We start from the raw sequence: 27,512 nt of genomic DNA, 5'->3' as shown, positions 1-27,512 counted from the left end.
TTCTTGTTGGTCCTTGTCTGGTGGGGGTGGGAAGAGTGTTCTGGAGTGGCTCAGGAGTGGCTCACTAAAGCACTGTTTTCCATACTTCTGATATATGGTATAAAGCATACTTCTCCTGATGGAAAGTACTGCACTTATGAATCTAAACATAATGACACCAGGTGAACCTCACTGGGGAAGCTGTTCCATGAGTGCGGAACCAGAGTAAAAAAAAAAAAAACTTTCTCAAAAGTTTGTTTTATCTCACCTCTGAAAGGAAGATGCATTCAGAAAAGGGAATCTGAAAGCACCAGATGGTGAATATGAGAGTGAGGGGTTCTTTAAGTAACAGGATCCAAAGAAGTTTGGGCTTTAACAGGGCATACTAGCAGTTATTTGAGAAGAAAGTAGGATGGATTTATTTTTCAGTGGTTAGAGTGTTGGACTAGGACCTGGGAAACCAGGTTTCAAAGCCCAACTCAGCCACAAAGCTTACCAAGAGACCTTGGCTCAGTCACTGTCTCTGAACCTAACCTACTGAGAGGGGAAGAATTATGTGAGATCCTTGGTGAAAAGGTAGGGAATTAATGGGGGGGAGGCTTCAAAAACCACCTAATTTTCTACTGGGGGGGTGCATTCTAGGCCCAATTCAAAGTACTTGCATTAGTGTTTAAAGCCCTAAACAACAAATACCCCAAATATCTGAAAGACCACTTCCTTCCCCACAGACTGTCTTGGGTGCTAAGATCAGCGGAGGAGCACACGTAATGACTCCACCCCCAAGGACCCACTTTATGTTTTGTGATTGCATTTTGTTGTTGTTGTAGCCATCCATCTGTCTTGAGAGATAAGGGGTGAAGTGAAACTGCTGCATTAGCAGCACCGAAGTAACCTCCCCAAGGCCTGAGTGGTGTGTATGACTGCCCTGGGCTGCCCAGACGACAAGACACACACACCCCTTCGGCTTGCAGATGTGGTCCAAAGGAAAGCAGAGCAATACATTGGCACACATTATTGGCTGCCGGAGTTGCCATTAAGAGGCATCTAATGTTTCTCTCTTTTTTGTAACAGTTTTTAAAACTGTTTTTAATGTTTTAAATTGTTGTAACCCATCTTGGGATCTGAGTGTGAAAGAAGGGTAATAAATTAAAATAATAAGAATAATACCAACATATGTCAACACTGTAAGGAGATCAGGGCTTCCTGTTTTACCACACCATAGTTCTTGTCACACATGACTTCGGCTACAGTGCATTACCATAGGACAGGAAGGCTATCACGCTGGAAACCAAGTGTGACCAAAGGACAAACTGGTGTACAAACATATAAAAATATGTTTGCTGTCTCACAAAAACATATTCATGTGAGAACATGGACTGGAATTAATGGAACTTAAGAGTCAACAGAGCTATATTTGGCACTAATTAATTCTAGAAAAGAAAGGGGTTTAGTTTTCTGACATAATAGTCTATTGCATTAGTGTTCATTAAATGAGGAAATGAAAATAATAGAGCTTTAAATACCTTTTATTATCTCACCCTGCCTACAATAATAATGCTATGGGAATCTCAGCTTTTAAGACAATCTAGCTACCTTTAAATAATGTTTGTTTGACTCACAGCCTACATGTAAATAGGAAGGGGGGGAACGTTTATCCCTCCTATTTTCAGTCTACAAAACTGTTTGGCCCAGGCAAGCTGAGCCAATATGACAAGTTTTTTTAAAATATATTGGTATTTTTATATTCTTCTGCCCCACACAGAAAAGCTCCCAAAGTTTACATCTAATGCCAACACTGTGTTCAGCATAGCTCATAATGCACAGTTTGTATGTTTCACACTCACCTCACACTGAGGCCTTGTCCACACCAGTTTACTGAGTGTTTACAGCTGTTTTCATTCCCATTTCATTTGTGTACTCCACATGACACTCCCCTCAAACAACACCAGCCTTGATGTTTCCCCCCTGAAAATTATGGTTTACCTGATATGGGAATAATCCAGTAAATTGGGGGAAATTGGGCTCCAAATCTTCCTAATGTTTAGTTAGAATCTCCTGTCCATTGTGACAGGTCCTCCCATGTGCAGCAGCATAAAACAAGCTTGTTCTCTGTCTTCCATGTGACAACCCCTCAGATATTTGAACATGGCTATCTTATCACCTCTCAGCAGGGCTAGCTGACCTTTGAGGCAAGGTGAGGCAACTGCTTCAGGCAGCAGGATCCACAGGGGCAAAGGATCTGGCTGGGCCCCTTTCCACCCCCCATGACAGCCTTTAATTCCCCCTTCAACTGTTGGGTAAGGTTGATCTGAATCCCTTCCCTTGTTCCTGATGTAGATCTTCACTCACCCTCTTGATCCTACTGTAGATCTTCATGCATCCCTTCTTCCCTGTCTGAGGGCGGCACCATTTTGTCTTGGACCAGCCAAAATGTCTTGGACCAGCCCTGCCTCTCAGTCTCCTCTGGGCTAAACATACCCAATATACCCAAGTCCTTAGTTTCCAGACTCTTTATCATCTTAGTCACTCTCCTCTGCACATTTTCCAGCTTGTTAATATCCTTCTTAAAGGATATTAACCCAGAACTGGACACAGTATTTGAGGTGGGAATAGTATTCCAAAGCAGAATAGCAGAATAGGGCAATGCTATCACTTCCTTTGAGCTGAACACTATACTTCTGTTGAAGCAGCCCAGAATAGCGTTAGGGGTTTTTTTGCTGCTGCATCACACTGTTGACTCATGTTAAGCTGGTGGTCTACTAAGACTCTTAGATCCTTTTCACATGTACTATTGGGAAGCCAGGTGCCCCACATCTTATATTTGTGCAGCTGGTTATTTCTGCCTTACTACTGCTTTGTTATGTTACATGTTCTTGCTTTTAAATGCATGTCAGCTGCAGATGTGGCCTATAAATAAGAAAATAGAAATGATGATGATGACAATGATGATGTAGGCATCCATAGAGGTTCTTAGCAATTCTACCAAGTTGCATTTTATTCAGCAACAGCCAGTCAGTTTATTATCACTATTGAGTAGACTCAGTCCCCATTGGGTTGTTTTGAGGATCCTTCCACATTTCCCTCTCTAAATGATTTGATATGGTTCCGCAAACCTCAGGGTTTCCCCAAGCCTGATAATAATTCCCTCTTATGCATAGGTGTTGTCATTTTGGCTACAAAAATGGCACCCACATCAGGAGCAAAGGAAATGATTTGAAAATAAGTGCAGAACCCTGACAGGAACGCTCTACATACCTCTGACTGATTTTACGTATGTTGAGCTGTCCCATTGTGAATACACCTTGGGATAATACAGTATACCCGTTTTTAGACTATCCAAGCAGTTTGAATATAGGCTGCTCAGAGCTGTTTTTATAATCAGGCTTACAGAGCTATCTGACTTCCAGTTGTGCAGAATTTTGAAGGAAAGCTTTTTGCTGACCTTTCTACTTCTTTTTGTGTAAAGATTTTCAAATGAATTTGAAGCACATAAAAATGGTTTTTCATTTCAGTGGCTTTAACCAGCATAGAGTAGCATAGTAATATTTTCATGAGCTGTACATTAGTTTAATTCAGAAATGGGTTGTCTGGTCTTTTCTCCAAATAGAGATTGACCAGTTTAGTCAGTTAACTGATCAATTAAAACATTAAAAACTATAGTAAGTATGTTGAAATCGGTGACATCTGGAACATATTTAACCATGCTTAAATAAGGAGGTAATTTCACTGGGCAAACTAAACCACAGCAATTGTTTGTTTACTGGAAATAAGTGTGTGTGTGTGTGTGTGTGTGTGTGTGTCCAGAGAACTGCACACTTAAAAATATCCTTTACTGGTTTTGTAAATGAGAACATAACAGGACCCCCTTTCCCCCAATTATACGTTTTTTAACACTGCCACTAGCAGTAAATATCTTTGCTCAGGTTATAGCCTGTGATTAAGGATCAATTAATGTTTTCAGACCAAATTAAAATGAAACGCTAGACAAAATAAATGCAAGCTGACAGCAAAGGATACTAAAAAGAATTTGAGGAGCACATTGCTAAAATATTTAAGGCCATAAAATTAATAATCTTTAAATATGCTAATAACAGGAGACTGGTTAGAGAGGCAGTTGGACCCTTGAATGGCAAGGGAGTTGAAGATGCACTAAAGGAGGATAATGAGATTGCAAAGAATCTGAAGAGAATATGTAAAATAAAATGAAAACCAGAATCAAAACATTCTAACACAAATAATATCAATGCAGTTTCTCTTTACACCACTAAGGTACCATTTCCCCAACGATCTGACTTGGCATGAGATGGTTATCCGAATCCGAATCTGATTTCTCACAATCATTGCTAGGAAGTGGAGAAAATGCATGGAAAGTATTCAAAGCTGTCGCAAGTGTTCCTTCATGTTCTTTGAAATGTGGCAGGTCCTTCCTTCTACACCCGGCACAGCAATTATCGCTTCTTTTTCCTCTGTTTGTGTTTCAAAGGCTTGAAATTAAATAATGAGATATTAGTCACTGGCTTATTAAGACCTGTCTTGTACCCTTATGCTTAAAGTCTTTCCCTGTTTTAACAACACTTTCAGGGATACTTCAGCTGTGGTCTACAAACCAGTTCAGCCAAAGAATGCATATAAACCAGTTAGAACCACTGATGATGAACCCGTGGTGACAAGTTATTTTTAGTTTACTCAGAGAAACATGGGAAGCTGCTTTATACTGAGTCAGGTTATTGGTCCATCTTGGGTTCCAGCCCCATGTTGGGCAAAATATTCCTGCGTTGCAGGGGGTTGGGCCAGATGACCCTTGGGGTCACTTCCAACTCTGCAATTCTATTATTCTAAGCTCAGTATTGTCTACATTGACTGGCAACAGCTCTACAGCCCTACTTGGACATCCTGCAGATTAAGCCTGGGATCTTCCAGTGAGCTTGTGCCATTTTTCATTTGCTACAGAAATGTTATATTTCATCATAGCACACAATACATGATTCTGTCCTTAGTTTTTTTCATCAGTTTCTTTTGCTCCGGAGCAGTGATTCAGATTATCCTTTGAAGATACCTATATAGTAACTATGTTTTGCCCCATGGAGCAGCTTTGGTGAAGATCCGTTTCAGTTGGAAAAAGGAACATGGGGAAAGCATTAAAACACTTTCCCCCAATGACCTTCCCCAAACTGCTTTCTTTAAAAAAATCTATTATTATTTTTTAATCAGCAGGATGTCTCACACTATATGTAGTTTGACCCTTAGGTTTAGGAGAAGTCTAGCAAATCTATTCAACAGTTGTTGTTGTTGTTTTTGAGAGAGAGAAAGAAATGTATTGTATTAGTGCAAAGGGTTGGTTTTTTAAAAATGAAACATGAAGTTCTTGGTCCTTAAACTGCTCTTCCCTTATTTTCTTTATATATTATGTCACTTCCCCAATCCTTTCTGGATTGCAGGTTACAAATTAGTTTGACATCATTGCAGGCAGCATACTTGGGCCAATTCTCTAGCTTTTTATCAAATTAAAAAAAGTTTTTGAGAGATAAATCACAAGAGTATACATTCTTGCGTTAAGACTTTGATAGTTTAAGGCAATGAGGATGGTTTAAAGCCAGCTTGTCCTCACAATCCAAAATGCTTTTAAAGTGGATGAACCGGAGGAATGATGAGCAGCCCACACAACAGCAAGGGTAGCTTTTGCAGACAAGCATCACCCAGAAACAACTAAGTGAACAGCCAACAGCTAACTGTTTGTGCTCTTTGCTCACTTCTGGCTGTCTGAAGATGGCATATTGAATTATGTGGGTGATCCCACCAGGGCAGTTCACACAAGACATTACTTTCCTTGTGAATCTTCCATTACGTATCTATTCATTACCATTTGGAAATTTGGACACTGTGTAGCAAGAATTTGTAGCAATTTTTCTAGCTGTCAAGTTCACAAGTACAGTATTGCTGAGGCTGCACCCATTACAGCTTAGCTCGCACTGTTATCCAGGATACATTACATTACATTACATTACATTACATTACATTACATTACATTACATTACATTACATTACATTACATTACATTGATGAGCTGGCTCTTTGTAGTGCTGGGTTCAAAGGCTGGCTTACCTTTTTGTTCATTTATGAATCACTTCCCATGAAACACCCCAAAGCTATCAACAATAAAAACATCAGCAATAAGAAGATATATAAATACAATTTCTAGCCCAATGCAGATAAAGACTACTCGGCATCACTTGGAGAAATAGCAGTGTGAACTGAGCTTTTTATGGTTTTAATAAACTCAAATTAGATCAGCTCAAATCCCTTCCTGCCCCATACGATTGACTCAGTGGTGGAAGTTTTTTTGTAACTTATTTATTTTTTAAAGGAAACTATGCCTTCATTGAAAAAGAACTAAGTGTAAGAGAGAGGAAACACTGGCAATAGTCCCAGATGTATCAATACTGCCTGCATGAGGATGTGATGCCAAATAACAAGAAGTCTAGATTTGAAATGTGCATTTCTAATTCACTGTGACACAGAACAATTAATAGTCCATACTTCATTAGTCAAAGCAATTGCATTAATTCTGGTAACAACAAAGGTAGCAAAATTCCACTAAGACTAATTTCCTAGCACAATGTCAGCTATCCACCTTCTGGAGGCTCTGAACCTTAACCAGCCCTCTAAGAGGGAAACAAAGCTGGACTGGAAGTGAAAGGCTTCTCATTGTAGGTGTACAAATGTTGCAGCCTGTGTTCCATTTCTTACATAAGTCTCTGGGCAGCAAAAGCAGCAGGTGGCTACAGAGCTGAAGAGAACAGTAAGCTTGGCAAGGCAGCAGTGGGTTAGACGGCTGGACTGGGGATGGAATACTTGGATGAGCCACCTACTATAAGTAACTAGGGAAGGTCCATCAGGCTGAGGGAACTCTGTAATCCCACAAAGACCCAACTATAACTAAGCAACCCAAGGAACATCAGAGCTAATGAAGAGCTGAGTCCTCCCACCAACATCAGTGGAAGCTACTTCATCAGGGCAAATGGGGCACTGCCTCCATCTGCCCTCAGCCAGCCCCCACCTGCCTGCCTTCTTTCTTACAACCAATCCAAGGGGGTGGCCCTATCTATCAGATTTCTCCTGCTTGGTCTCAGTAATGCCTTTTAGAACTTAGCATGGAGGAGGATGGGGGACAAAAAGCAGAATTAGTTGACTCTGCTTGTCATTGGTTCCAGCTCCACCCTCTATTGGTCTCCTTGCCTTTCATCTTACCAAGCTCACTGGGCACCAGCCATCACCACCTCGCATCCTGAGAGAGAACAGGATTAGGAAGTTGGAAAGGAGGGATTTCCTTCCTGGGTTGTCAGATGACCAGCTTTCAACCCTGTCATTCGACTTAAAAGGAGAAACAACCTGACATAAACTTCTTTTCTTTTAGCTAGGTGAAAAAGCAGTGGTAACCCAACATATTTCCAGTAGAGAAAATAATTAGCACGGCATATATGGAGGAATACACAATAGTTTATTTTAGGACAACATTCCTTTGGGCAAAATTACTTACTTATTTGTAACATGCCATTATCTATTTACGTATTAATGAAGAGAGTGTGGATTTTGTAATTAAACTCATTCGGTGACCAGAGTAGCATTGCTTGATTTCTCGTACAATCTTGATGGAGTAAAAGTGATTAATAACTACTGTGGAAAGTGTCTGCGCAGTTTCTGTATCAAATAACCTGGAGCAATTCTGAAACTTCATATAGCTATCCTTTTCCTAAAAATCACAGACATTAAACTTGTTCCCAAGTATACATACTCTTTCAGATACAGGCATCTAAGTACATATTTTAAATGTGCATTTGATTATATGCACAATGAGCATAATAAAGGATGATTATATGAAGATTTACTGACAAACTAAGAATGCTGAAGACTCAAATATATCCAATGCAAACATTCAGTTTGGCATTACTCATAGAGCAATGCTCTTCGAGTGCAGATTCCAAATTTAAATATTCATATGTGATATTTACCAGGTTTGTTTAGTATATTTGTTAAATTTAACTCCAACATTTCCTTTAGCTTCAATTAGAATATGGTGTATATATGACACCATAAGGCAAATGTGGAGAGACCGTCATGACAAGGGTACTTTGCAGCATCTGTGGTACACCTGACCCCTGGGTGGAAGCATTTTAATGTCTTTGAAAGGCCTGTGTGCATAGCCTCATCTGTTAAATCAAAGTGGGAAACTGAGCATCCTGCACCCAGTTGGGCGCATGCTTCCCCAAACAGATGGGGATATAAATGGGGAAGTCTGCTTCCTTGAATAAAGTGCATGAGCTGGCTTTGGACAAGAATCTTTATTAGGTTATAGTTTACAATTTTCTGTTGTTTTCATCTTAAATTATGTTACACAATTATTGCTTTCAATTGTGTATTCAATATTAAAAATAAAATTCTACATAAATAAAAAGTCAGTTTGTGAAACGTTGAAATATTAATTTAGAACAAATGGTGTCCAAGTTGCACAGACTCTGTTTTCTGCTCCTTTCTGCAGTTGTGTCCATTCTCACAAGAATGTAGGGAGGCATCCCTGCCACCATAGAGACAGGGCTGCCTTCCCACCAACTCATTTGTACCTGTGAATGAAGGCAGGGAAGAGGGGTGTCACCCTGGCAAATAAGGCAGTGCTTCCTGCTTGGCACTACATGTGACTTGCCTTCCCACTCTCACCACCCCCTGCACAGTGTCACCTCCATCCCTCCACACCAGAGATGGGCAGATGTGGAGATACATCCAGAAGTATCTTGTCAGATGAGCTATTGCTGCTGGTCAGTTGCTGTTGCTTACTTGGAGAAATGGGGAAAGGGGCGGGGATGTCAGTGCAGTGCAAACACAACTGTGAGGTGAATCCAGTGGTCCTGCAAGTGTGTTTGCATTGTGCCAACCTCTCTGTTGCAACAGCTGTGCCAACCTCTCTGTTGCAACAGCAACTTACCTGCCAAAGCTTCCTATGGCTGCTATGGGTGCTGTTTCATTTTGATGGTATAATGCAAGGGTTCCCTAACTGTGGTCCACGAGGTTCATCAGGTGGTCCACACGTCTGAAAAAATACAATTAAAAATAATACAGCACCTGTCACAGTGCATTAAAGTTGCATTAAGTGGTCTGCCATGACCCTCAGAATTTTTTAAGTGGTCTGCAGGATGAAAAAAATGGGAACCACAGGCATGATGTATTCTTATTAATGTTTTCAAATGTCTTGTAATTTGCTTGGAGGCTTTTAGGTAACAGGCAACTAACAAGTCCAATAAACAGAGTAGAGTATTTATTTATTTTGGTCAATAACCAGTTGAGTCTAATAAACATTAACAATTCTTATTGATAACAATGATAATCAGCTAGATTAGCAGGTGTGTGCTTTCTTACGTTTTTATAAATGATGAAGACTATGATGTGATACAAAATGTAAGTGAAAATAGAAATGGTTGAAGAATGTGGAATATTTAAACATGTACCAAGTTGTACACATATTATATTAGCTACAACTTGCATTTCACTATAAAGTCCTGGATAGGACGCTACCTTATCCCAGGTCAGACTATTACTTAAACCACTCATGAAAGATTGTCATTGATGTCACCTTCACAATTTTCAGGTAATAAGTTTTTGTAATTCCTACCATAAATGTCTTCCATTGCCTCGCTTGTCCACCAGTTGTTATTTCCTTCCAACGTGGTATGGTCATAAGAAATAGTTTTGTCAAATGGAATAAGCGTCACTATACTTCAAAATAGCATATTAAAAGAAGTGCTTACATTAGCTAAGTATTCCTTAACAGCATGTTGATAGATCTGATTTTGCTTTAAATACCGTCCTTGAATTTTTACAGAATCTTTTAAAATGCCCTGGTTCTGCATTTGGATCAAATCCAAATTCTATTCCTGCTACTTGAGGAAACCTAAATGTTAATAAAAACAGTTTATATTTTATATTATGATGAATAAACTCACTCATTAATATTCTCCACATTTCAGCCCTCTTTCAAAATCAATACAATCTATTCCTCCATGTGCTAACATTTTACACACATTGATTAATAATGCCATGCAGATAACAGTTCCTGCTCCACCTCTGTGAGCTCCTTCTCTAGCCTTCCTCTAATTTCAGCTACCCCTAGTGCACTATCCAAGAAGCCTGCCTTGACCTATTAAATTTAGCAAGACACTCTAGTTTCCAAACATGAAATACAGCACAGAGCACAGATGTTTGGAATGTACACAGGCAGGAGCCAATTAAAGCAAGTGTGAGACTGAAAGAACTTTGCACACAGATGCACTGGGTTTCAGAACAAAACTGCATTGGCTTCATACAGAGCTGGCATGGGAGTTGTGCTCCAATTGCTAGCTGAGAGGCATAGCAAAGCCTTGTCTCACCCTCTTTTGCGTTAAAGTGCAACTGGCTATTTGTCTTCCATAAAAAAGTGGTTTGCCACATACGGTAGGTGCAAAACATAATGTTTAGGCAGCTTCTGGCACTCTCATTTCCACGAGGAGGTTTTTAACTCTTATTATTGTAGGCAAAGCATATGCTCTACCACTGACCTATGTCCCTCCTCCCCAAGCTGTTGATACTTTTGATTCAAGAGTTGGTTCATATGCAATCACATATACGGATGGACAAATCTCAAGATTCTCATTTTTCAATTCTTAAGTTCAATTCTCCACATTTCTGTATCAGTTTGCAAAACATTTTTAAATATTAATTTCTCCTAATGTATACATTTTATATGCCTAATATACAAATTTGTGCAAAGCAATTTTCCTTAATATAATACATTTCAGTATGTTTTTCTCATGAATATATGCATTCTTATGCACAGTTTACTGCAGTGTATGCACTTTTATACACCTTACAGTCGTACCTCAGCTCCCGAATGCCTTGGGAGTCAGACGTTCCAGCTCCCAATCAAAAACCGGAAGTGAGTGTTCCAGTTTTTGAACTTTTTTTGGAAGCCAAACATCACAACTGTACTTGATTGGGGAACTACATCACAAAATTCTCAGAAGCTCACATTTCAAAAGATGGGTGTATTTCAATTGTTTCAGAAAGTAAACTTGATAGGTTCACTTTTAAATGCAAATAGGATCTAGTTTCTCCCCCATTCCTACATTAGATGCCAAGATTCTGTGAAAGTGAAACCAAATGCTGGCAAAGTCCTTCTCCTGGCAACAAAGGAGGAGGGAAGGGGAAGCATGCAAATCCAGGCCTTCACTTCAGCTCATTCCAGCTAATGTGCATAGCACTAAACCATAGTTTAGTGTGACATAAATTCAGACAGTAAGAATAGTATAATTTGCATGCAAGATGGAAATTGATAAATGCTGACTGTTACAGCATTAAAAATCCATTTTCATCGGAGTTCAGGAGTCGGAGGAAGAGGCACTTAAAAAAATATATACTTCATACCTTCCATCAAGAGCTGGGTATCTATAAACTCCATTTTCAAGAGCTTCCAGCAGTTGTTTGCCTGTCACTCTGATGACGAGAAGGGCATCAATAAAGGGAAGAATATTCAAAAGGTCATGCATTGTAAAGTCTCCTGCTGGGTGTATTCGATTTGAGTGAAGTGTTCCTATAAAAATCAAAATGAAATCACCAACCAAAACTGCAACACTGTTTTGTGAAACTGAACAGATAAACAATTAATGTTGTTTTAAATAGTAGTGATGCTGGTACAGTATTTCAGTGGGAAAATGTTTAAGTCAGGGCACAGGAGGCTACATGGGGGTGGGATTGGTGAAAATGAAGTATCATGCCTTGAATAAACAGTAATGTTTTTCACTAGTGTAAAGCCACCACTGGATACCTTTGCCTTTCTAACTTTATTACTAGATTTTGAAAATTTGAGATAGCAGGCTATTTGCCATAGTCTTGGAGTCTGGCCTCCAGCTTTCTTTCTTTTTTTAAAGCAAGAGATGTATTTGGGAAAGGTTACTGTGTTAATAATTCAATTATTATGTTTAGTTACAAATGATGCTGTTTTGTGGAGTTTATTGTAGTATTGCATTGGAATTTTATCTGACTTTTGTTTATTTTCCCATTAATTATGCTGCTTTAAATGTGTCTTTTATATGAGATCTTCATCTGTGGTGTTTTGTTTTGATATTTTGTAATTTTTATTACATGCTGTAACTTAGATTGTATGCATGCTTTGAGGGTTTCTTTTAAAAAAATATAAAGCAGTATAGAAATGATATGAATCAATTGATGAAAAAATTAAAAGGCCACCTGAATTAAGCAATGCTACATCTTGCGTGAATAGCTTCCAGCATTGCATTAGCATTGCATTGCATTTCCCAAATTGCTCTCCATTCTTCTAACAGTTTTGACATAACCATCTAAATGAACATCAGTTGGGCAGAGAACTTCCTTTAAAAGATTCTACAAGAAGAAAAAGGTTGAAGCAGTTCATTGGAAGCAAAATCTGCAGCAAATTCCAAAGCACCATATGTGAATAATAGTCTGGGAATATATAGGAGAATTCAGGCAGCCTTCTCCTTCCATGTGCAAGGGTGAGGGAAAGGGCACATTCCTTGATTTGGCCCCCTTCCTTGTGTCACTGTTGCCATTCCACAACCAGTCATATCTGCACTGAACATTTAAAGTGCAAGGCTTTCCCTCAAAAGTTCTGAGAATAGCAGGTTACCCGTCAGACAACTACAACTCTCAGCACCCTTAACAAACTAGTTCCAATGATTCTTTGGGGAGCAGTCATGCACTTTCAATGTATGGTGTGGATGTGATACATGTGTTGGAGAATAGTAGGGAGTTCGTGTAGGCTCCCTCTGTGGCTTGGAACAATGGGAGTTCAGGGTTCCAAATCTAGTGGGAGCCTACATATGTAGAAGAGGCTTCCCACTTATCCCTCCAACTTATGGCCACAGTGATATGAGGGAGGGGATGCCCTCTTCCCCTTCAATCACACAAGGGAGATGCTTAGGGCTAAGAGGAACAATCCAGGATGTGGAACAAAAAATATTTTTCCATGCTAGAAGTTAGATAGGGTCACTGTATATCGTAGGGCTTGCATCTAATTATCTTAACTAATTAGTGAGATGATGCTTTGTTGATTAAATATGCATATGATAAACATTAGTTATGAGGGAAAAGAATTTTTTTGTTTGTAAATGATATCTGCATGCGTTAGACCAGGGACAATATTCAAATAATTTTCCTGCTTTATGAGAGAAAGAGAGGAGCCTCCTCAAAGATTGTGCCTGTTACCCAGTTTTTATGCATGCATATATTAAAAGTGGTAGTTCTGATATGCTGCAGACTTCATTGCTGAAGTAAGGAACAAACCCACACTGATAATCTTGCTTAAACCAAGATTGACAATATCATCCATCCTTAGCCTTATCCATGTTATATCTGAACGAGGCCTAGGGATGACATAGCTTTCCAAAATGAAAAGTAGTACAGTACTTACCAAACAGTGCAAAGTGTGCTCCAAATGCATTTAAAATTGGAACCATGTTTTCCTTTTGTTATTGCACTTAAGGCTGATGGATTTAAACAGCCTCCACTAAATATTAGAAGTGGATTCAGTAAACTGAACTTTTTGATAGCTGTAGCAAACCTGTAAACATGTTCTTAGTTTTTATCTGGTGCTTTTAAAATACAATATATGAACAAAATATAAAAAACAATATATGAACAAAATGTTTTCATAAGGTAAATCAGGTCATCAACCTGTTAATTCCTTTGCCTTTCTGGGGAATGTGTTTGAATGTGCCCAGCATCCTGTTTTCACAGTTGCCAATTTTCAGTATAATACTTTCAGTATTATATTGTTTTTATTAAAATTGATAGAAATAGATATGGACAAAAATTGATTATTTTTCAGTACAGTGGGGAACTGTTCAAGAGTGGGAACTTCCTATATATCATCAGAGATCATAAACAGAACGAATTGTCATCATAAATTATTCCTAAGTATGCAAAACTGATCCAATATTTATGAAAAGAACCATCTTGATTCATCATTGTGTCTTGATTCCCAGAACTGTAAAAAGTCCATTTATAAAAGTCCAGTGTGTAGATGACTCCATAATATATGAACCAGGAGAGGCTGTGCAGGCCCTGGACCAGTGCCTGGATGCAGTGGTGGCCTGGATGATGGGAAATAAATTGAGCTCATCCAAGGTTCTGTGGGTTAGTGGTTCCTGCATCTGAGAAACTGGCCAATAGCCTGCCCTAGAGGAAGAGGTATGCAGTCTAGTAGGTGCTCCTGTATCCACTGGAGGCCCAGGTGGTCTTGGTGGCTAGGAGTGCCTTTTTACCAGGTTGACAGTGGCAGCCATTCCTTGATCAGGATAGCTTGAGTACATGAGTTCTGGTATTGGTAACTTGAAAACTGGATTACTGCACGCACACTTCTTGCTGATTAATATTACACAGGCACCCTTGCAACATTGTTTTAGTATTTCAGCAGGCTTATGCAGACACATAATTTAGTTATATATACTTGTTTACAATTTTATCTGTGTATTGTTGTATTTTGTACTATTGTATGTGCACTGCTCAGGTTTTTTTATTATTAAGCAATTTATAATTTTATATATACACAAAGATATTTTACAGTGTCTGACATGACACTTCTGTCCTTTTTTTTCAATCATACCTAAAAAAAAAATGTTTAAGTTTTAGTTCTGAGACAGTTCTCAGATGAATAAGATTAAACAAATTAATCCAAACTTGTTAGTAGTGATGGTACTTATGGCTCTCTGGAATCCTAAGGAAGTGAATTTGCAAATGATTAAAAGATGTTCCCTCCAATGGTTGAGAAGCTGCACAGCTAGTCATGGCCTCAGATTCAGCTTTTCTTCTGACTACTCAGTTGGCAGCAAGGTTCCTTTTACAAGCTGTTTATTTATTTTCTTACATATATATTTTATCTTCCTTCCTTCATGAAACCCAAGGCAGCATACCCGGTCTCCACCCGGATGCAAGGTGGTAGCGATCCATGTTTCTTCAGACCACACCCTGGGGCCATTATAACTGATTAAATAAATAAATATCATTTTTTCTTATGACAGGAGCACTCATATTTTATTCACTATTCTCAATAGTTGACTAGTACAATGCACTTTACATGGGTATATGACTAAAGTGCCATTTGGCGTAGCGTTCTAGATCATGGCTGTTGCATCTTACAAAGTGGACTACTCTACATTATAGCTAACTCACTGAATTATTTTCAGCTGCCTGCAATTTTATGCTGATTACTTATGGTAATTTTATGGAAGGAAGTGTGTACTTGGAGGATGTTTAGTGTGACCACTTTTAGTTATTATTGTTGGTACATTTTAAAATTTACTTGCTTACTATGTAAAGCTACTTGAGAACTTTGGGTATGAAACAATACATAAATAAAGTTAGTGGTGGTGCTAAGAGATATATTTCTTTCCTACATACTTAGTAGTGTACTTTGTAGTGTATTTGAATAACATTCCAATTTAGTATACTCCTTTTTCTTTGCTACTTGAGTCTATAGCCCACAACTCATGTGGGTGATAGCTGGGCAACACAGATGGAGAAGTACTTTAGCTACAGTAGATGTATCACTTAATTGAGTCCAATAATATTTGCTAGCAAGCTGTTACATTCTTGTGTAATTTATTCATCACAGCAGGAGGAAATTTACTCAAATTCTGCCCACTGCCCTCTTAACTTTAAGACACATTTGTAGGCGTCAATCCAGCAGTTATACAAACTTAAAGCTCACTGAGCACAATTAATTTACATGTTCATCATTGTGCACTAGATTATATTACTAGAATCCTGCTAAATTTTATAAGCTTATAGAACTATAGGTATTTACAAACAAACTTTCTTTCCCTTGGAACAGATTATTCTGGACTTTAAATGCAGTTACACTTCTTGTGCTTGTTTTTAGCAGGTAACTGAATGATCAATTTTTATTGTTTAAAATGTATCCATTAATGTTTTAATATAATGTCTGAATTTATTTATTTTATTTAACAAAATGTATATACCACTTAATTGTTTTTAAAAAAACCTGCTAAGTTTACAAAAATACAAAACATAAATGAGTATTTAAAAATATTGAATCACTATTAAATAAATTGTTGATTAAAATCAACAAAAGCTAAAAAGAAATAAAGCACATGCATCTTCTGCATGTCTGGATAGGTTTGCCTTAAAAAGATGTTTCAAGTAGGCGCTAAAGAGTACAGCAGAGGCAGCTACCTGATCAATAGGCAGGAAGTTCTAAAGTGTAGGTGCTGCTACACTAAAAGATTGATTTATTACACGTGCAGAACAGTGCCAGTTCCACAGATCGAACATAGGGTAACACAATCCCACAAGTAAACACTTTGAACTTGGCCTGGTAGCAACTGGGCAACCAGTGCAAATCTCTGAACAGAGTGTCATTCTGCACTAACTGTAGCTTTCTGATCAAGTACAAGGGAAGCCTCAACAGTGGCGTAGCAAGATCAGGCGGTACCCGGTGTGGAAAATTTCTTGTCACCCAGCCACACATTGAATTTATTTATTTTTTTGTCTGCAAAAAATGGGGAGCCAGAGTTGTTGAGCTTTTTTGCAGAGATCGCATTGCCCCTTGCGACGAGGAGTTGAGTTTCGCACGACACACCCGGGGCAGACCACACCCACATTACTCCGCCCCTGAGCCTCAACTACAGTGCATTGCAGTAATCTGATATTGAAGTCAGTAATGTCTGAACTACTGTGGCCAAGCTCTCCCAGTTCAGGAATGGCCATAGCTGTCACACCAGTTGCAGAGGGTAAAAGGTGCTTCTAGCTGCTGAGGTTATCTGGGCCAACAATGCAAGAGTTGGATCCAGAAGAGACTATGTACCTGTATCTTTCAGTGAAGTACAACCCCATCCATGACAGGCAGTTGACTGTTTTCTTGGACATGGAAGCCACACACGCACTGCAGATTTTTTGAACTCTACATGAGCTGTCCACAGGAATTTGTTGATTGGGTGGTCAACAAATATTCCACAGAAATAAGTAATAGTTTTAGATTTAATTATTTTCTCTCATAAGGTTGATCTCTAATACTTTTTGAATTGTCAGTGTACATATTTAAATATCATAGAAGTTTTAGCTCAGTTGGTTACAGCATGGTACTGATCCCTTTCAACTTTACAATTCTACGATTACACCCCATATAATAATAAAATATTATAATTCTAGGATTCTAAAACACAAAATTATGTCTTAAAAAGGTTCACTTCTTGTCAGGCATATACAGAGGCAAGTAACAAGGCAAATACTCTTGGTAAATGGAAACAGATAACAAAACATTATAAATTATAAATTGTGCCGAGCAGATCTCAATGAACCGGATGCTCCTGCAAGTGAAAAGAGGTGGGGTGATTTTTGCTGATTTCTCCTTCTCCGTGCAGTCCCTTGTGCCCCTGCTCTCAATTTGCTCTAAGGGGTTGGGCAATCCTCCAAAACAGCATGGGAAGTAGTGCTGGGGGAATTAAGGGAACAGGAGGAATCAATGAAAATTGCCTCCCCACCTTCCATTCCCAGAACTGCAGGTCTGGTTCCAAACCTATGGCACCGCAAATACACACACATATTGTAAAGACAATTTTAATACACATAGTTCCCATTTTACCCAATGGCTGTCATCTGTGATTCCTTGCAATGTTCTATTAGTTTTGGTCTGACTTTTGTTGGTTCAGGCTCATTTGCATATGAGCAATACATGCTGTCCTAAAACCGTAGCAGTACATAAAAAGTCTGACATGAATATGCACATAACACAGGGCTAAAAGAATAGGAAGAATGCTGGGTGGAACAAGGAATTTCCAAATAACTTCTTCCTAGACAACATCTACTGGTGCTGTGAGTTATAGTAGCTTAGTGCTCTTTGGAAGACAGGGTAAGTGGGCCTCTTGGGGCCTATCATTCTCGCTCTCTCTGCATAGTTGGAGGGTATTCATATAGCTCAAATCAAGCATGCTGTTCCTTGCTCTCAAAGTTTATGTTTGTCTCTTTCCTTGCCATAAAGTGGGGACAGGGGGGAAAAAGCCCGTTCACAGTAAGAGGCTTGGAATGGAGACAATGCTGCATTTTCCATAGACAATATGACAAGCAAATAGAAGAATCCAAACTTTAGTTCAGGGGTAGTCAGTGTAGGTCATCCCAGGCCTGACTGTGCCTCGGCCTCATCCCTCACCCCCTTCCCCAAATCCTAGATGCACTGGGGTTGGTTGTGAATACTTAGAGGCGAACAAAAGACATTCTACTCATGCTCAAAGCATCTGTTCTTCCTTCCCATGTCATCATGCTGAGTCCTGACACTGAAATAATGTGCTGAGGCTAAGCTATAGTGAGCCCCAGCTAAAATTAAGCTCTGGCACCAACCAATACTTATTTTCACCCACATCTCCATGGTTGGTTACGCCAAGACTGACAGGCTCCCACTTTATTCCATTTTGAGACAGCATTTGAAGTTGTTGTTTTTTAATACCAGAAGGCATTTTATGATGAAGGGTGCAAGCCTATACATGTCTACTTACAAGTCCAACTGATTTCAATGGGGTATCCCCCCAGGTAAGTATGTATAGCAAGTGGCTAACGTTATTTGGCTTGAGAGCCGCATTCACCCTTGGCACACAACCTCTTCTCATTTCATCTGTGGAGATCAACTCAGGAGAGTTGCTGTTCATTGTTGTTGTTTTTAAGCAGTTTTTCCAACTCTACAGTAAAAATAAATAAAAGCAGAGCAAACACAAAGTGTGCTTTACACCTTGCTTGTACCCTGTATCAGTGGCTGTTTCTCTCATACTCAACACATTTATGAATCCATCTTAGTACAGTAACTAACTAGTGGAAAAACAGGAGTACTTTGTGTTTACAAGGTCACGGCAAAGCATTACCTGCCCAAAAATGAAGGTGAAGAAGAAGCCATGGAGCCAAAAGGGGGGGGGGTGTTGTACTGTGGTTTGGACATTTTAAGTATTCTACCTTTATATAATTTGTGTACATGCGCACCCTGACATTGCCTGTCATTTAACTACTTAATGAACACATAACTCCTAAAATGTTTCATTTTAAACTGTGTATTATCAATTTTATGCACAAATATTTTACTCCTCTGTATTTTGTGTCTAACAGCACAGAAAAAACCCTCCCTACCCATCAAACTATCAGTCTGATTATTGAGGAGGAAGCAGTTTCTGCCCCCGTTTTTTATACTAGGTGGAATCGTTTAAACCTCTCCGCTCACACCAACCTCATGTCTACATTACATTTTCTTTTTCGCCGCCACCACCAGCAAATTTGAGAGGGGTCTGGGGGGAGGCAGAAAGACTTGCTTGTCACGTCAGACCCCTGGGCTAGGGATTAGTCACCTGTGACGCACAGGTCTGCCTCCTGAGTCTGCTGTTTTTATTGCATGTGTGGTGGTGTTTTTCATTTGCGGCGTCATTTATACATCATATGTTATTGTTGTTAATTTGTTTGTTTTTTTAAAGTAAGCCCCTTTTAAAACTTCATCTGAAAAAAGCATGGCATGTAACACAATAAACAAGTGAGTTTCCTGGATGAAAATGGCGCCAAAGATACAGCAAAAGGAATGCCTTCTAAGAATCAGAGGGAAGGGAGGAGCAGATGCCCTAATCTGTCTCATAAAGATTTTTTCCCCCATTTCCTCAACCCCCATTTCCCAAGTTGAAAGGACCTCTCTATTTATACTTAGAAGCACTTCCTACAGGTTCCTCTTTCCTAGACTCCACCTCATAAACATCACTTAAGAATAACCAGGCCAATTTGGCTCTCGTCTGGTGACTCTGGACTAAGACTGGTGTTAACAGTATTACTAGTCCTGTCTCTGGTGTCTGAAGGAAAAGAAGAGCAGCCTTGCTCCTCAGAAGGCAGATTTTCCATTATTCTTTGTGAGCTTGGACAAAATGGCTCCTGGTTATCAGGAGTGAGACAGCAAAGACATTTGGAGTCACATGAGCTGACAATAGCTGTCAACTTTTCCCGCTTCTTGTGAGGAATCCTATTCGGAATGAGGGAATTTCCCTTTAGAAAAGGGAAACGTTGACAGCTATGGATCTGAGGGAGATGAGGGGGTGGTGGCAGAAGAAATTAACTCTGGGGGAATTTGATGCTTCCTGAGAAAGGAAACGTATGTTTATTTTCTGAGGGAACGTGCAAAAGTCAATTCTCAACACGCCTTCCTATACTATCATATAGATGGTCATAAATCCTGTTTTTCTCTCAGATAAATTCTTCATAAATAACTTCCCACTGGAAAAGGGCCTTGCTTCTATTCCTCCAGGCAAATCATGTTTCTGATATTTCCCCAATGATAAGCCGCACACAGGGCCCTAAATATAACAGCTCAGTGCAACATTATTATTTCAGAAACCATGGCAACAAGAAACCACAGACCATCACAACTTCATCATGGCTGCAGCCACAAGGAAAGAGCAGGCCACGCCTCTATCCCACAACATGATTTTTTTATCTCTTCAGGATGGGAGCATGGTGGTGTGTCTCATTTTGAAAAGTGATCTCAAATCCAAGTATTCAGCTCACTGAGATTTCAGACACAGCTTTTCCTCACAGGACATGCCACCACTGAGGATGGCAGCTCTATATTCACAAGAAAGGTGACTGTTCTGCAGTTTGGGCAAATAAATAGCTCCCTGCCCATTTGGATCCAGAAAACATTTAAATTTTAAAAAATATTTTTGTACTTCAAGAACTGCTTTCACAGAACTGCTGCTGTTTCTTGCATGTGTTCATCAATTTAAATATATTGAAATTAAATATGTCCATAGCCAAGCATCAGAATATCTTTATGTATCAATTGGCTGAAAAGTAGGGGTGGGGGTCGCCCAGGGAACATGGCAGCTTAGGCCTATATGTATCTCACTTCCATAGTTCCAACCAGAACACCACTAAACTAACTAGTTCAGCAGCTGCTGAAAAGAAGCACCCACATGGGGCATGTCGCAGCACATTTTTGCAAAAAAGAATGGACCATGGATACATATTTTTGGACTAAAGAAGCAATTCCAGCATCTGAAATAGGACAACAAAGAGGAGTCTTCCCTGTCACCTAAAGTCTGGAAGTCTGACTTTTCAAGTGTTTAGGATTGAAATGACAGCTCTGTTAGCAAAAACTGAAACATCGTCTTACAGTGGAGTGGACCTCTCCAAGCTAAGCTTTTGGAGAAAAAGGAATGTGGACACAACCTCTGAAATAGATGGGATTGCTAATGAAACCAGGATTCTAGGTCTGTAAACAGAAATTAAAGTAACATCTCTGGCTAAGAAAAACCAAGGGCCTCAGTTTAAAATGGAAGACATAGAAAACTGCTATCACAATTTGACTACATAGTGACTGGCACTTCAATAACTGATTTCTGTCCTTCCTAGTGTGGGATTGTGCCTCATATTTGAACCAGGGATTTACAGCATGTAAAATAAAGTGTTCCACCATTTCAGATTCTGGAAAAGTCTAAGTACATCCATGATCTGTGTTGATTGCATTGTTATATAAATATAAATTGCAGCTTGAATTACTCTGAACACATGAAAGTTAGTGAGGGGTTTGTTCATGCTTGCATCAAAGTAATTTGTTTTTCCACATGAATTCGTGCAGCAATTAGCTTAGCCTTTGGGGGAGAAAATATGAAAGAAAACTGGCAAGAGGTAAAAATAAAGACTTTCAAAAATAATTTTCACAGCTTCAAGTCAACCACAGAAAGGTAATAGGGCACAATAAAATATATAGGTAGAATTTACACCGCGTTCTCTGGAAATATTTGAAAGGAATAAAAGTTCAAGTTATACAGGAACAATATCAATAATTACAATACTTGGTTCAAGGAACAGCTGCAGGGCTTTTCCAGCTTGTCCTATGTGTTTGTTATTCATTTGAAGCATTGAACATTCCCACTTGGTTTCTGCTATTAAATCACTGGGCAAGTGTGCAAATCTTGTGAAGAGCTTATGATTCCTTTGTGTCTGTTGATGTGCAAATGGTCCCCTCAATGAGTAGATGTGATCTTTTTTTGTAGAAACTTCTCTGTATGTCTGCTGCACCAAGTTTGCAAAAAGGTGTGACACAGAAGGGCAAAGAACGCAGAGAGCAATCACATGAAACCTTACTCCATTTGTATCTGCATGTGAGTCTGTGCACACAAGCTATTGCTTATGCTCACAGATACTAGTGCCATGAGCAACTCTTTTGCTGCTCTCACTATACTGTGTCAAGTAGGCATTGTTGTTATATTGCCACATAGGCTGTGTACACACTGTACCCTTAAAACACATTCAAAGCACCCCCCTTTGTTTGTTAAAAGGGTTGCTGGGAGTTGTAACTTTGCGAGGGGTAAACTGCAGGACCCAGAATTCTTTGACGGAAATAATGTGCTTCAAAATGCTTTAGGTGTGTACAGCGCCAGTCTCTGCATTTAGAACTGCTTTAATTTTCCCTTTGTGATTTGCCAGCAACTGATAAAGTGTTGCTATATACAGTATCATCATAAACTGATTGTTCCTATTTAGTAAATCTAACCCTATTTAGACGAGAAGAAAAACCTTCCTCTGCCACTCTGAATTGCAAATGGAGCGTCAGACCTTGCACTGTCTTTTCACTTCATCCATACAATCTGTTTTATCTCAGTCATATTCAACCACCCATTAATATTTCTTCTACAGCTCAGTATTTGACAGTGTGGATTAGATGTCTGTTTAGTTAACTGGACAGACACATGTGTTTGAGGCCAGAACACCCACCAGCCAATCTGGTTTACCGCCTATGACTATTACTGGAAGGATCTCTGAAATAGTATAAATCCAGGTTACAAAAAAAAAAGAAAATGTAGAGAAAACACTATCTTCACTTTGATTGCAGTTGACAAATCCTGTAAATGGCTGGACAACCGATGAACATCTTTTGGAACCACTTCTCTCCCTTCAGGTCCTGTCCCTCATCAAAACTACATCTTCTCTCTCTTAATCCTCTTTCCCAACTGTAACTGAGCTTTTACGGGCAACCAAAATTGCCATAAAGCCAGAGTAACTTTACTATGAGGAAAGGCTACAGGATCTGGGGCTCTTTAATTAGAAGAAAGATGATCAAAGAGGAACATTTCAGAGATTTATAAAATGATGCTGCTTGGGATGGAGAAAGTCTTTCTCATATGACATCATCCAATGCAACTTGATTGGTAGGAAATTCAAGGCAGGTGATAGAAAGCACTTTCTTCACAAAATGTGAAGAATTCACAACATGGCTTTAAATGTGCATAATGGCCACATGCAACCTGTAGCCTGAGAGACAGCTATTGCCTTCTTGCTCGGCTTATGTGGGCTTTGCCATGGTGGGAAACGGGACCAGCAGGACTAGTAAGCTGCCTTGACTAATGCATACTCATTAATAAGGTTTAATAAGGGGGGGGGGGAGAAGTATCATTATATAAATAAATAAAAGAAATCCAGCAAGACTCCACTTATACAGTTGTACCACAGGTTACAGACACTTCAGGTTACAGACTCCGCTAACCCAGAAATAGTACCTCGGGTTAAGAACTTTGCTTCAGGATGAGAACAGAAATCGCACAGTGGAGGTGCGGCGGCAGCGGGAGGCCCCATTAGCTAAAGCGGTACCTCAGGTTAAGAATAGTTTCAGGTTAAGAATGGACCTCCAGTATGAATTAAGTTCTTAACCTGAGGTACCACTGTATAAGCAATTGCATTTATTGTTACTTAATTAATTGTTCTTTGTTTACACATTTAACAAAATGTTTATGCCACTAAACATCAAGATATCCAATTGGTGTGCAAAAAAGGAGAAAAATCCATAACACAAAAAAAGCATATCAAAAAAGAGAGAGCAAATTTGGCAGAAGCTTAAAATTGCAGGAGCCCGGCACATTTCAAGAGGAAGGGATTTATGGAGAATTGGTTACATAATATATTAGGCCCTGTTCCATGTAGAGGCCCACCAAGCCCCAAAATTATTGTGTACTCTTTTTTAAATTGACAAATAGATTGAAATGTTAAAATAAATTGAATGTGTGCACGTTCATTCTTCAGTACTTTTTCTCCTCCCGCCCTGTTGCTTTCCTAATATCCATTTACATTGTAAGGTCCTTGGGGCAGGGACCTGTCTGTTTTTGCCAGTGTACAGTGACAGTGGTCTATAAACACAAAACCATTCAAAAGTTCTAGCTCCATCTTTTGTTGAAGGTACAAACTGTACGTAATAGTTTTCAATATATCTATACAAAGATCACATCCAATACAATATTATTTCTGGCAGCTCATCTGGCAAAACGCCACTTGAAACATTGCCAGAAACTTCTCTTAGAGGCTTTCTGCTGAGTTCATGTTCACAGTCTAGTGGATAACTCTTAAATATCTGTGATGTTTTGGACAACTCCACCTGGACATCTGATCAAATATTGTAGTTTACTCTCAGCAGCTTTCAGGAGTCATTTTATTTTCAGACTGCACCCTTGTTTTATGTCCTGTGGGCTGCTCTTCATTTTATTGACTGTGGGTCTTTCTAGCAAATCTGATGGCAGATATGAATACATAAATTTCCTCAGGGAATTTTCTTTTATGCAACTCATTTTAGCTATAAAGATCTGTGTTTTGTAGTGCTGCGAAGCTAGGAAGGGCAATGCTATGAAAGCCACTCTGACAGTTTTTCCTTCTATTTGTAAATTAATGCAGCACTCTAAACAACAGCAACATTTTTAAAATTAGAATCACAAAAGTTCAAATTTATTTAGGTGAAACCTAATAGAAACCACCAGTGTCCAATCCTTTACACACCCTTTTACACACTACCAACACAGAAAGCAGAGCTACAAAAGGAAGCAATAGAGGTGATGGTGAATGCAATGGAGTGTGTAGGCAATAAGAACAGCTGGGGATCACTCACAACAGTGGCTTCAGAGTCTCTGTCACCATACTATCACTTCATGCCCCAAAGCCCCAGGGGTCTTGCAGCACCTGTAGCACAGAAGCAGAGTTGTAATGAGTATTGTGGAGGCTGTCACTGTAATCAGGCTGGTTAGCCATATTTCTAATTGTTATTTTACTTGGAAGCATGTTCCAGTTAATTAAAAAGAACTGAGAAAATTTGCTGAGGATCAGGCTTTATGTTGGTATGGTTAGTATCAGAACTGTCCATACTTCATTCAGCCACTATATAACTTGTTTTTTTAATAAAGAAAAACCTTGACAGCTTCCATCTACAAATCTTTTCTGCTCTATAATGAATTGCATAACCTAATAAAACAAGGTCTTGCAGTATCGCTGGATGAGCATTGCCGCGAAAGACAGCCTAGAAATATTTTAAATGACCATTGGCTATACTGTCTGGGACTGATTGAGTTAAGACTCCCGATATCTGGAGGGCCAAAGGTTACAGCAGGGATAGCCAATGTGGTGCCCTAGAAATATTGTTGGGATATAGCTGCTACCATCCCTGACCATTGGCCATGTTGGCTGGGGCTGATGGGAGAGAGAGTCTATTAACTTAGGTGACCTTTAAAAAGCCTTACCCTTCAACCCCAATCATGCAGTTCCCTTGGCATCTCGTTACCATGGCGGTACGCAAGCAGCAACCCAGTAATTGTTTCTCAGGCTGAGAAATTGGGACCTGTGGTACCTGCTGCTGACATAACTTTGCTGTTGGCTTGGAAGCCAATGTAACAGCAGCAACTCTAATGGGTAGTAATTAAAGGCTAAGTTCTACACACAGTACTTTATATCCCTAAAGAAAGTATTTGCATGTTATGTTTTTGGCTTGATAATTTCTCAAGTGTAGGCCTTTGTTCACACTCATTAACAAAGGTCTGATGCAATCACCTCAAGTGGAAAGCTAGTACCCTTCCATTCTCCAAAGGTTCTTGAAAAACCTTAGTGGCTTTACATTTAATTACTTCTTCATTTTAGAATTATAGCTTCAGTTTACCCCATTCCAAAATCTCATGGTGCCCTACCTTTTTTTTCTTGTTGAATTACATTACAAAAGAAAAATTGAGGACCCATTGTTCAAAAGAATCTCCTGCAGAAACCAGTGATGCTCACAAACCTCTGGCTCTATTGTTGTCTCTAAGAGCATCAATCCATATAATATGGAAAGCTCACGATCTGCTAAAGATTCCAAGGCCAAAATATATGTGGTTTCCAGAGAGATTACATGGCCATGTATAAATTGATCATAATAATAACAACTAGTGAACATGACAACCTGCTTCTGCATTGATACATATCTGTGTTGTTTGAAAGACTGCTGTCCTCATGTGAATTTTGTTGTTTCTATTGCTAATATTATTATTATTATAAGGAATACTCATAACACAAAGCAAAATCTTGCAGTTCTGAAGTGCTTTCTCTTCGATGTGATATTTCTGAAATTCCAGATGGCTTCATTTTCTCCATCTGTGGGCAGACATTTAGAGGGTTTGTTTTGGAAGGAGAACCTCACCATTCCAAGCCGATGTGATGTGGACATTTGTAACAGACTCTAAGTCTATATGAGTAGAACGCCACTGCTGATGTAAATAGACCATGAATGAAATAACAGAGAAAGCCAGCATGGAAATCTTAATAAAGAACCACTTAGCTGGAAAGGGCCTCAGAGGTAGTCTAGCCTAACCATCTGATCAATGAAATATCTGCAGTGCAGGATGAAAGTGCAGTTTCTCTGACAGATGGCCATCTAGCTGCTGCTTATACCTCCAGCAAAGGGGAGCCCTGCACCTAAGCAAACTGTTCTACTGTTGAGCAGCTCTTACTATTAGTGAGTTTCTCCTAACGCTGAGTAGAAATTCACTTCCTTGCAATTTCCACCCACTGGTTTTCATGCTGTCCTCTGTAGTAACAGAGAACAAGTCTGTTCCATCTTTGGCATGAAAGTTCTTCAGGAATTTGAAGATTGCTCAGTACTTCCTGCAAGGTGGTGGCATGAAGCTTCTGAAGTCCTGGACTAGGACCTGGGAGACCAGAGTCGCCCTGCTCAGTCATGAAGCCCACCTTGGACCAGTCACTATCTCTCTGCCTAACCTACTTCACAGGGTAGCTGAAGGGATAAAATGGAGAAGGGAAAAAGTGTGTGTCACCTTGAGCTCCTTGGGGGGGGGGAGGTAGGATATAAATGTAATAATAAAGTAAATAAATCTGGCAGCAGCTGCTCAATTGCTTTCAGGTACGGGAACAGCAAGAAGGGCAATATATGAAGAAGGTGTATTTGGGTGAGGCTAGCACAAGACAGTTCTCAAAAGCTCCACCTGTTGTCATTTATTTGCTGTGTAAATTCTGGGTCTGGGGAAAAATATTATGCTACCTTTAACTGTCTTGCTTCCCACACCCTCAAAAATGAAATTTGATGATGGCTGTCTTGTCTCTTCCTTAATGTTCTTCAGATCTTTCAATCATTCCTCCTATGGCAGGGAAGATTCTGGAGCAGATCATTAAGCAAACAGTCTGTGAGCACCTAGAAA

At 39.4% G+C, this 27,512-nt stretch overlaps 2 long non-coding RNA genes across 7 annotated transcripts; one reads left to right on the top strand and one right to left on the bottom strand.

Moving 5' to 3' along the window:
• Nucleotides 1-2,967: 2,967 nt before the first annotated feature.
• On the bottom strand, nucleotides 2,968-26,426 carry LOC310688737. Of its 6 annotated transcripts, XR_014517109.1 has the most exons (8): nucleotides 19,736-20,406; nucleotides 17,642-17,739; nucleotides 13,451-13,600; nucleotides 12,250-12,402; nucleotides 8,957-11,593; nucleotides 7,228-8,597; nucleotides 6,082-6,125; nucleotides 2,968-4,463 (listed from the first exon to the last, which is right to left on the bottom strand). It is a non-coding gene; the product is annotated as an uncharacterized lncRNA (long non-coding RNA). The 6 variants fall into 6 exon arrangements; XR_014517110.1 differs by having other exon boundaries at nucleotides 3,060-8,597; nucleotides 8,957-9,919; nucleotides 11,428-11,593; XR_014517111.1 differs by having other exon boundaries at nucleotides 3,060-8,597; nucleotides 8,957-9,061; nucleotides 11,428-11,593.
• Nucleotides 17,738-20,717, top strand: LOC310688765. Its single transcript, XR_014517158.1, has 2 exons — nucleotides 17,738-18,550; nucleotides 20,404-20,717. It is a non-coding gene; the product is annotated as an uncharacterized lncRNA (long non-coding RNA).
• Nucleotides 26,427-27,512: the final 1,086 nt, after the last annotated feature.

Source organism: Podarcis liolepis (genome assembly GCF_965112155.1).
Source record: "Podarcis liolepis genome assembly, chromosome: 11".
Taxonomy (NCBI): domain Eukaryota; kingdom Metazoa; phylum Chordata; class Lepidosauria; order Squamata; family Lacertidae; genus Podarcis; species Podarcis liolepis.
Note: the sequence above shows the minus strand (reverse complement) of the source record. Positions and strands in the feature narration are given on the sequence as shown.